This window comes from Coffea arabica, chromosome 9c, assembly GCF_036785885.1.
Source record: "Coffea arabica cultivar ET-39 chromosome 9c, Coffea Arabica ET-39 HiFi, whole genome shotgun sequence".
Lineage (NCBI taxonomy): Eukaryota > Viridiplantae > Streptophyta > Magnoliopsida > Gentianales > Rubiaceae > Coffea > Coffea arabica.
Window position 1 is genome coordinate 35488013 of NC_092326.1, and position 11778 is coordinate 35499790.

General features: G+C 34.3%; 1 pseudogene; it reads left to right on the forward strand.

Moving 5' to 3' along the window:
- Positions 1 to 4027: 4027 nt before the first annotated feature.
- LOC113708203 (uncharacterized) lies at positions 4028 to 8514 on the forward strand (annotated as a pseudogene).
- Positions 8515 to 11778: the final 3264 nt, after the last annotated feature.

An 11778-nucleotide genomic window follows, 5' to 3' on the forward strand; every position in this document is an offset into this window, starting at 1 on the left:
CAATGCCAAAAGTCTCAAACTTTCTCGATTTTTTAGCAATTGCTGTCCATCCCTCTCTTCTTGAAGTTTATTAGATTAATGTGGATTCGGGGTTGAGGAAGACGACGAGATAGGGGGCTTTGGGGGGGGATGGGATTGGGGTGGGGGATGGAAAGAAGATAGATGAGGAAGAAGAAGATGATGAAGATTTTGGGGTTGGCAGTGAGGAGAGGAATCCAACGGATCTAAGATTTGAGAGCTGTGGTTTATCTTCTTGTTCTTCATCGGAAGAGGCATAGCTCGCTAGCAAAGTGATGTGAGGCGGATCTAGACGAACACCAAGTTGTGTGGATTTGCGGAACTTTGACCCTTCTAGAATCACAAGTCACGAACTAAGGAGATTCCTTAACGCAAGACTAGCAAGTTTAGTGAACCAAAAGTATAGTTAGAAGAACGCCACAATCAAGGAGACTACTTGATTGATAAGTTCGATGAACAACTTGAGATTAATTCTCAAGTATTCAAAGGAAATTCTCTTGAGACAGAGAGAGTAAATAAACTCTCGTATATTTTATAAAAATCTGAATTGTTCTCTTAATGAATGAAAAGCTAGGCTATATATAGCCTTACAAGACTCAACCCTAGAATGTCCAATGGACGACCTTGCCCTTCATTAAGGGTGAAAATATCTAACAACTAATTGACTAAAATTAAGACCCTGAATTCGGCCAAAGTGAAGTGAAATTGACCGAAGTTATAAATGCTAACACATAGCTAATAATGGTAATAAAAAAAACCCTAATTAACAAGCTAGTATTCTGCGAACTAGTCTTCACTTGGTTCTTCCATTTGAAGCAAAGTGTATAGAGTAGTTTCTCCATTATGTAATCCTTCAATGGTCCTCAAGTCATCACCAACTCGTTCTTGAATCGTGCAAACAAGAGCTTGAAGTGATTCTTGAATTCTTCTAGCACGCGCTCTTGTAATTGGACCACTGGGTATTTGCAAGACCTGAGCACTAGAAGTTTGAGCAGCCTTAAGCCCCTCCTCATTACAAAGAGTCCATGACCAGAAGCAAAAAGGGAGAAAAGCCCTAATTTAATAACAGGGAAAGAAAAATATGCGAAAATGTTGTCCTTGAAAAGGGGAGAAAAGCTTGTGTTTTCCAGTTTTGCCCTTGAAAATATGCCCACGTGAGAGAGACGTGCTATTTTTAGTCGGAGAAATGAGCAAATACAAGCATTAAAACCAAAATGCATCATAATTTATATGTTAAAGGACTATTCTGGCTGATTTTAAATGTTAGGGACTAAAAAAGTTTTTTGTATAAATGTTAAGGACCAATTTGGCAAATTTTTCAAAATTTATTCATACTTAAATCTATAAAGTAATATGAGTTCGTTGAAGACAAGTTTGTATTGATTGTTAGCTGTATTTAATTGTAGATTGTCTTTAAATGTGCATATTTTACCAAATTTAAAAAATTTTGTCATTAATTGCTTTAATAGCAATAAACTAGTTAGTTCACCTAGAACTGTCCCAGTTCAATGGTAGAACCTACCAACTCATCCGAGCTACAACTTACAATACATAAAGCGGTTAGTTTGAGGGCATGACTGGACCGAACACTAGATCGGTCTACGGTTTAACCAGTATGCATTGTCAGTTCGGTTTAGATTTTAAAATCATGGTAATGACTCAATAGAATGATTTGAGGTCCTAAGTTTTTACTCTCAAATCCTCCACATTTGCACTTCCCCTTGTAAAGTTATTAGTCTCCCTTGAATTGATAAAAAGGAAAAAAAAAAAGAAGAATATTTGTCTTTATATGCCTTCTAACGCCAACAAAACGGATTAAAAAAAAGCACTTCAAATTCTTTTAGTTCTATTTAGAAGGTAAATTGACGAATTTATACTGAATATAATTATGTAGCTTGCTCTAAACCTTATATTTTCATATTCTTGTTTCTTTCTGTTTGGATAGAGTATTATTTGAAATAATTATTGTAATGTATGTGAGGTAAAAAAGTAATTGGAAATATAAAAAGGTGAGTTTGAAAATATGTTTATGATACAAATGAAATATTATTTGAAAAAATTTGATATCCATGTCCATTAATTTTGTTTCATTGATGGCATCCTATATATCTACTCTTATATTGGATAGAGACTATAGCAATTTATTATGTAAAAAGTGTAGCATGTCTATCAAGACGCCATGATGCATTGCTTTATGAATTACTTGATATTTGAAAAAAAAAAAGAAGATGAAACAAGTTGGCACACAAATTGAATTTGAAAAATCAAGATGTAGCACACAAATCTACAAATGTTTGAAAAAAAAGGAAATAAATAAAATTTAAGAATTTTGAAAGGATTTGACTTAGAGAGTTGAATTTGGCAATTAGTCAAGACAGGTCTAATTGCTACCAATTAGAAGTACTGAACTGGCCTTTTACTCCGACAAAATTTTTCTGAATTTATCTACTAACTGGGCTAGGAGTTGACAAGCCCATAATTGGGGACCACCTCACGAACAAAGATTCAAAGTCGTTGTTTGGTTGTCCAAACATCATTTGGAGCTCATGCAGGCAAAAGAATCCAAAAGATTTAATTCAGTCCAAAACAAAATTCTGGACCTCTAATAATTATGGGCCAGCCCATAGTTAACTCATACAAACCTGAGTTTGATGCTACTATTAGAGCCTCCTTTAAACAAGGGAAAAGCAAAATATATATATATATATTTTTATAAAAAAAGAGTATTAAATATAACTTCCATGCCCCTTGGGTTGGCTCGGATGGTGTTGGAGTAGTCTAATTAGGTTCCGAAATCGTGTGTTCGAATCACCTCTCTACCGTTTGTGAATTCTTGGGGGGCGGGGTGTACAGGAGTAGGGAGATTAGTCTGGCAAAAGTTGGGATACTCTCTGTGTTGAAAAAAAAAAATATATATATATTCCATGCCATGTCTCTGTGTAAAATTATATACAAATTTTCTCTATTTGTTTGTTTGTCTAGTTCTTTTAGGGTTGAAATTACATTTTTGTTACATTTATGTTCTCGTCTTTTTGGTTGCTAACACCTACAAAATGACACTAACATACGTGTGTTGCCCATGCTCTTAATACATGGTTAGTTTTTTTGGATTCTGTCAATATTTTGACTTAGATGGAACACTTTTTGAAGCTTAGGAAGTAAAGAAGTCCATTTTAAAGTTTAGAGACCAAAGTGGGATAGCGCACATAATTTGAAGGGACAAAGTAGAATTAACCTTGATTTTGCCAAAGACGTGTGAATTGTACAAGGGTCATAAGGTTATTACCATATTCCATTCCATTCTCTAATGTTAACAAATGTTTTTTTTTTTTCATTTTTTGAGATTTTTTAAAAAAAATTTAAACCTCATTCTTGAATTCAACAAGCTTTCCCTTATTAAATTAGCCTTTTTTTTTTGGGGGAGGGGGGGGGGGTGTTATCATCTACCATTTTCAGACCATTCAAATTTTAGTGGTATAAATTTTGCAAGCACAAAATAATTTGCCTTCACCTAATGCTAAAAAATGCTTAGCTATAAGACAAGAATTGGACAAATGAAACACAATCAATACCGAAAGTCAAATCTTGATGCTTTGGTTTGCCAAAAGCGTGTACAATAAATTATGCATACTTGACCTGGGGAGCAAGTGAAGTGCTAAATTAATTGTGCTGAGAACTCAATCATCAGGTCATTACTTTAATCAAATCCTCTTTTATTCATCTATTTATTTTGAGGCATCTTCTAAGCCAAATCAACATGACAATTAATTATACTTAGCATTCCACACTTTCCACCAACATTATCACCAAGCTTTGCTTCTCAGGTTAATACTAATTTGCATTCCTAACATTTCCCTTCAAAAAATTACATTTCTCTAATTAATCTGTGATCATCACATTTTTTGAGACTTTAACTTAAAATATAGCTATACCTAGCCCATAAGTTCACGATATTTATTTATTTTTTTCGTCGTTGACTGCAGGTTTTTATTACGCAGATCCTGCAAGCATGGGGGGTTTGAGAAAAGGGCTTCAAAATTTGCAAGAGTTGACTGACAAGAAGAACGAAGTTATATCAAAGATAGTCAAAAATTTAGGCAAGGGGCAGGTGAAAACAATTGAGATTTTTTCACATACTCTTTTATTTCACTTTTTTCTTTTACTTTCTTGAGACAAAAAAAAAAAAAGTGTTACAATAATTTTGTTTTGCTTCCTTGATCTATCTTGAGACCAAGCTAGTTTTGGCACTTTGTCTTGCAGAACATCTGTTATTGCGACGGGCTGAGTGATAATGCCGGCTATTTCACTATCAGTAGAAGATTTGATAGTCTGCCATGGAAGTATGGACTTCATGCTGTAAAGGACAACATAATTGCAATACAAAATTTGCAAGCAGCACTTGATGAGCATCATCGTGCAGATGAACATGTAATCCAGGTTGGTAATGCCATCAAATAGAAATGGCAAATTTTCATTAACACAAAAGCAATTTTATGCTGTATTTAATCTTGCACTCTCCCCAAATTGACTTAAAATTAATTTGAGATTCACTGCATTATATGATTTGGTATGTCAAGAATTTGAGGATTGGGCAGCCAGTGTCATTGTTTGTGGTTATTGTATGTCTTACATTATTTATTGCAGACTCTCTTATTTCTTAGACAGAACAAGATTAACTCCTCGAAGGTTGAACTTTAGTATGTCTGAGCTATAGTATATAATACAAAATACTTTTAGATTTTTGTGGGAGCAAAAGTTTAACTTGTGTGAAGGATATTTTTGCAAAATTTCAATAATCTATGGGAGGAAAACATGATTTTATAAGTCCCCTCTAGTTCTGTCCAATGTTGTTAAACGCGGATCGGATAGCAGCCAAGCGAATAAAATTATTGGATGCAAGATGGCTAAGCGAAAGAAATTGTTGATAATATCAGAAAATAAATAGAGAAATTCTATTTGGTAGCAAAAGATTGTTCGTTCACTTTTTCCTTCCAAACTTTACGAAACAGATTGAGCAATTATATCATCGGCTGCATAAAGGAAGAAATTCTTTCTCCATGGAGAAGCAGATCATTAGAGAAATTAAATCCGCTGAAGAACGCAAAGAAAAGCTTGCTCTTGATTTTGAAGCAAAAAAATGGGCATTACGAAGTGTACGAGAGTTTACAAAATCAAAGAAGATGATCAAAGATCAGAAGGAGGTAAGGTTGATTTAGTTGTTTATTTTCGTGCATAATTCGTATTACGAACTTGTACTGACTTTGCAGCCCTTTATCTCCAATTTTGCAGATTCTGTTTGCAGAATTGAAAGGATTAAGAAAACAGCAAAAGGCTTATAGTTTTGAGGCAAAGCATCTTAAGAAAATATTAGAGGCGGCCGATAAGGATAATAGTTACAGAAAATGTTTTATACGGAAGGACCGTATAGAGACTGCATTAAATTGAAAGCACCTCCAGTGGTCCATGTGTAATTGAAGGGACTTGGGCTGTCATTGTATTTGTACTGTTATTGTATTATCATGTTGTACTCCAAACACTTTGGGAATTTATACATATTGATGGTATATACACTGTCATGGTTGGATATACGACAATATATAGAAGATTAATCCTGACGAATGTATTTAACTATACATAATCAGATCAAGTTAGTTCTAATTATACGTAGTTGCTAATGTAAACTTCTACCACTTATTAACGTAATTTAGTGTGGGATTTAGTTTGTGAGTTGTATGATTTCATGATATTTGCATGTATCAAAAGTTTTTTTTTTTTTTTTTTTCAGTTTGGCGAACAGATATCCACAAGAGGAAATTTAGCTGTTAGTTTTTTGAAAAAGTATTAATTTGGAAAAGTGTCTAAATATAGGAGGCACATAATTGTAATTTTATGTATTAATATGGTAAGTTCGGTGTGATTTAAAACTGTTTAAAAGTAATTTTGGTCAGACAAAAGGCTAGTTATCACTTATCACTTTAAATTAGGTGCTAATTGGGCATTGGTCCTGCCAAATGCTCCACCATAAAAAGTAAATTTCCTTTTGTTTTGTAATTTGGTGGCTCACCCTAGAGAAATAACATCTGTCAAATTTCTTGCTTGGAAACAAAATCTTCTAAAAGCCATGGAAGGATAATATAAGATGAGAATATTTTTTAACGTTTCATGTGAATTATTTATTAATATGGACCAAAATTGTTACATTGATATTGAAAAATAAAAGAAGTAAATGTAATATTAAAAGCTGAAAGACGAGTCAAGTGAAATTGCTCGAAATCTTAGGGGAGATTTGCGAAATTATTCTAACTTAATATAGCAATATGGACGTAAACTTTTTGTGAGAAAAAGGTAGAATTCACTGGCCATTGCTAAAAATCTTAGAAATTCCAATGTATTGAAATTTCAGCTTTGACTTTCGACCCTCGTTGAGAACTCGTGGTTTTGATGGCACTTGTGGTCTGGTCGCTATTTTTTTTTTTTTTTCCGGAAACGATAGAATTGGACATAGTTGTCTGGTCGCTATTGCTTAACTAAAATTGGACATAGTTGTGGTCCGGTCTCTGTTACTCCAACTTCCCAGTGAGATTTTGTCCGATTTGCATTCTAATTCATCAGCTGACCTCGAAATGAAGATAAAATGCCAGGAAGACAAAGCTCAAATTATCTTAAAATACTTTCTTACAGGCACAGTACTTCCATATAATTGTCAAATAGAGGGCAAATTATACTTTACTCCCCTGTGATATAGTATATTTTTATATATAATTCTTCTATGGTTTCAAATGTTATACACAACCTCTTCATAGATTGGGTTAAAGTGTCAAAATAACGGAATTTGCAATGCATAATGGAGTCATCTAAAATGTTAAAAATACCTCTATGTAAAGTTGAAAATTGTCACAGGGGGGTTATGGGTATATTTTGAAAATTATAAGGGAGTTATATAATAAAGTATTAAAGTATAAGGGAGTTATATGATAAAACATAAAATCAAACAGGGTGAGTGCATCATGTATATTATGTTTATACATTTTGGTCATTTTAGCTATTTTAATTTTTAAACAAGGGTAATTTCAACATTTTTAAAGATTCCGTTACGAATGATTATTTCCGTCATTTTGATATTTTAATTCAAACTATGAGAGGGTTATATATAGTTTTGGGTAAAATACATAAAACCTCCCCGTGGTTAAGGAAATTGACACGAAACTTCCTCATTGTTTAAAAACTCCCACATAACCTCCTTGTGCTTTGGACTAATTTGAAAAATGGACGAAAATCATCCAAATTGACGGCATTTGAGATGCACTAGTGTATTAAGGGAGTTTCAAGTGACATTGTCAAGGACAATTTAGTATTTTGCAGTGTTTTGTCATTTTTTTTTGTTTATTTTCCTTCTCCATTTCTTCCCTGCTCACAACCAAACGGGTGAATAACACCAAAATGGTCAACGACACTGGTGAACACCAATCATCTATCAGTACCGTCACTGGTGATCAGTAGCTCCACCATCACCAACAATCACCAGCAACTCTACCATCAATCATCACTCTGCTGTGGTATTCCCTCTGCCGTGGGAATCTCAGGGCCAACCACTGGCAGGAGGTCGCCGACGCCGTCGCTTCTAGATGCCCCATCGGCAACGCCAAAACGGCCGTTCAGTGCCGGCACAAGATGGAGAAGCTGAGGAAACGTTACCGTGCCGAGATCCAACGCGCCGCCCCTTACGGCGGATCTAAGAGCCACAGGTATTGCTCCGCCTGGGTCCACTTTAAACGCATGGACGCCATGTAAAAAGGTCCCAATTCCTCCGCTGCGGCGGAAGCCGATGAGGATGAAGAAGATCAGGAAGAGTCACATGTTAAGCCCATTGGAGATATATATAACACCAATAGCTTGAATCATACGGGCAGTTATATCAATAATAATAGTAGTAACTGGAGTAGTTTTCATAGGGGTATGGTGAACGGAGGCACTGGGTTTCGAATTAGGATCACGGGAAGGGGGAACGTGGGGCTTGCCGCGGCTGCCAAGGTATATAGTAGATTTGATGATGTGGGTGGGCCTAACCCTAACGCTGGTGTAAATTATGGGTCTACTAAAGCTTTGAGAGATGGGTTTGGCGGGAGAAGTGATATCGGGAAAAGGGTTGTCGGAGGTGATGTGAAAACGAGAGACTCGTTAGCAGAAATAGTGTCAGCCATATGGGTTCTGGGAGATGGGTTCGTGAGGATGGAAAGGATGACGATGGACATGATAAGGGAAGTGGAGGAAATGAGGATGGAGATAAAGAGGACTGAAATGATTCGTGAGTCGCAACAGAGGATTGGTGATGAAGATGATACATTTTATAAAATTTTAAATGAGTCCCTTAGTTCTACCTTTGTTTCAAATGAAGGAAAAAAGTTTTTAAAACTTTAATTGAGCCCTGAGCTAAACTTTGATTCAGTTTGTAAATAGGGTTAATATAGGAAATTTACATCTTTTCGTCAATTTGGATGATTTCTGTCCATTTTCCAAATTAGTCCAAAGCACAAGGAGGTTATGTGGGAGTTTTTAAACAATGAAGAAGTTTCGTGTCAATTTCTTTAATCACAGGGAGGTTTTATGTATTTTACCCTATAATTTTTGAAATCATAGGCGAGTTATGTACAAAAAAAATACTAAATCATAGGAGGGTAAAATATAATTTACTCTAAAATATATGACAAATACCAATTCTATAGACAATACAGAGTAAGCTAATTCGTATCTTTTCTTTTTCTTCCAAAGTTATGTTATGATGATTACTTGTATAAATAAATCGCCAAAGACAATTGTATTAAGGAACAAGTGGGCAAACCTAATGGTAAACGAAGAGAGATTATAAATGAAAGGTTGTAAATTCGAGAGTTTTCACTTACATAAAAAAAATTAAAAATAAAAAACTTGACGTGGGGAGCAAGTGCCTTGCTACTTGCTTGAACTTTATAGTCAAAATGGAATCACCAGCTCATCACTTGATTCCTATTCCTTATTTGGGGCAATATTTTACTCCAAACATGGAAATTGTAAATATCAGTCCTCCACAGTTCCACCATATTACCACTACCCTGACGAGGTTTTTGCTTTCTGAGTTTTTTGTGTAGGTTGTTTTGCTTTCTGAGTTTTTTAGCACCGATTTACATTTCTTCACATTTTCTTACTAACGTTTGTATTTCCCTGATTTCATTAATTTCTCTATCATCCTCGCAATCTTGTTGTCACTATTCTTTTTTTTCCCTTATTCTTTTTTATATGGATCCTGAAACTATTGAAATCTTATTCTGAAGAAAGAGATTCAGCGAGGTGGAGAGTTGACAATTGGAGAAGCAATCAACTATGCTAAAATTTTGATTCAGAAGAACAAACAAGTTCGATTACAAATTGGTCAGAAAATAGACCTGAGGAAGGTGAACATATACAACGGAGACTAGTCCCATAATTTTTTTTTTTCCTTTTCAGGCAAATTATTCAGAAGAAATTTTATTCTCCACTGTATGAACTAGTTTCTGGATTTTGTCATGAAAAAACCCTCCCAACCAGAGGGAACGTCTTGATGTCACCATAGAATTATCATGCCTATGGTGGAAGTCTGAATTTGGTGCTCTAGACAAAACAAAAAGTGCAATTCAAGAATTTCAAGCAGCAATGGACGAGCATCTTCGAGCAGATGAAGCTGTAATTCAGGTCAGACTCTAAAATTAAATCTCTGAATATATATAGCTCTAGTTATATGCTACATGCCAATGCCCTCCTTATTTCTCTTTTCGATTGTTCTAAACTTCTCAAAATTTGAAAAGCCAATCAATTTGTACATGGTAGATTACTGTTAAAAAATTGAAGCAATATGTACATGATAGATATTGGACCTTGAAATTTTGACACCCTCTTTAATTTTCTTCAAACAATATTTTCAGTTGGCCCAAGTCATGTTAGCTGTTTTTTTAAAGTATTTATGACTAATTCTAATTTTTTTTTTTTTTTTGCAGATAATGGATAAGATGAAAGTATTATGGATGGTGACTCAAGAAAATGTTGAGAAATTTTACTGTATGTAGGGGTGATTTACTTTTTCCTTATTAACTTTGTTTAAACAGATTAAATCCTTATTTCACCGGCTTCAAAATGGAAGAAGCTCTTTGGCAGGGGAGAAGCAGCTACTCAGAGAAATTAAAGTTGCTCAAGAACAAAAGGAGGAAAAACTTAGTCTGAATCTTGAACCACAAAATTTTGTGGATGCACAAGGACTTAGTAGAAGTTTTAAAATCAAAGAAATTGATCAAAGAACATAAAGAGGTAATAATCCCATTTGTTCTTTTATGGCTTCCTATAATTTATTTTGGAAAACTATTTTTTGCACGAATAATCGACAATTTTTTTATACCAGCAAGTCTAGATTCGTGATATGTTCAAAATAGATTGCAACGTGAATAAAAATGATGTATCATGCACGAATCTAAAATTGCTAGTGCGTAAAATTTTTGATATTGTGCAATGTAAGAAATTTTAATCCATTTCTTTCATAAAGAGCAACTCTAATTAGGACAGAATTAGAGGGGTGAGGAAAGGCCTTTGGCCCCGCGCCCCTCCAAGTTCTAGATATTTATATTTTTCCTCCTTAAAATTTTGAAAATTTTGAAAAGCTCTATCTATTTTATACTATATACCCCCCCCCCCCTCCCTAATTTTTTTTTTTTAAAAATTGTGTTAATTCGAAAGTTTATATGTACATATATTTCACCCCCTCAAATTAAAATTCTTGGTTCCTCCCTGTAAGTCGACATATGCAGATTCTACTTCAGGAATTGCAAGTACTATGGAAACGAAAGAAGCAATACGATTCTGAGGCTAAGCAACTTAGGAAAGGATTGGAGGTCGTTGAGAAGGATATTAAGTCATTGCAAGAGGAAACAGAAAGGTTAAGACAGCAAAACGAGCTATTGAACAAGCACAGTAGTAAACGAAAAGCAATGAGAACATCCATGTTGTGGAATGAATTCAAAGGAAACCATCCACAGAAAGTCTCGTAAAACTAGACTTAGCGCGATGCTCATATATTGTGTGATATCTAGGAAGAAAAGAGTGCATTAATTAACTTGAGCTAGAAATTCTTGGTCCAAATTTCACAAGCTGCGAATTTCGGTTCAAATTTCATGAGTTGTGAGTTTAGTCTAACTTTGTATTATTATTTGTCCCGAGTGTTGACTAATTGTGATTAATGAGTTGTAAATTGTTGCATTGATTCTACAATTTTAAGTTACATGTAATTTTATATATAAAAATAAATAAATGGCTCCTTAGTTTATAAAGGGCACTCAATTTGACCTTAATTTATAACCCAAGGCCTTTGTACTTTTTTTTAGGGCTCATGGATAATGTAACATTCTTAGAGATTTTCCACGTCACTAGCTGTCTTTTTCTTTCTGTCTTGAACATATGTTGACAGCCTTGCTGGCTTTAGATAATTAGTTACATAATTTCTTATACTTACACCCTGTTTGATTATCCAATTCAACATTTAAACTTAATGAATTGAGATTTTAATATATTCAGATCGTTTGACAACCAAAAATTGAACATCTGAATTAATTAAGTGGCACTGAATTTTCTAGTCAAAACTTACTTTTAAAATTAAGTAATAAGCTATTCACTTATCACTGAATGTACTATGCACTCAAATGTATTATATTTAATATTTGACAATTCAATAATTTAATGAATTCAGCCTTTAAATTTCAGATT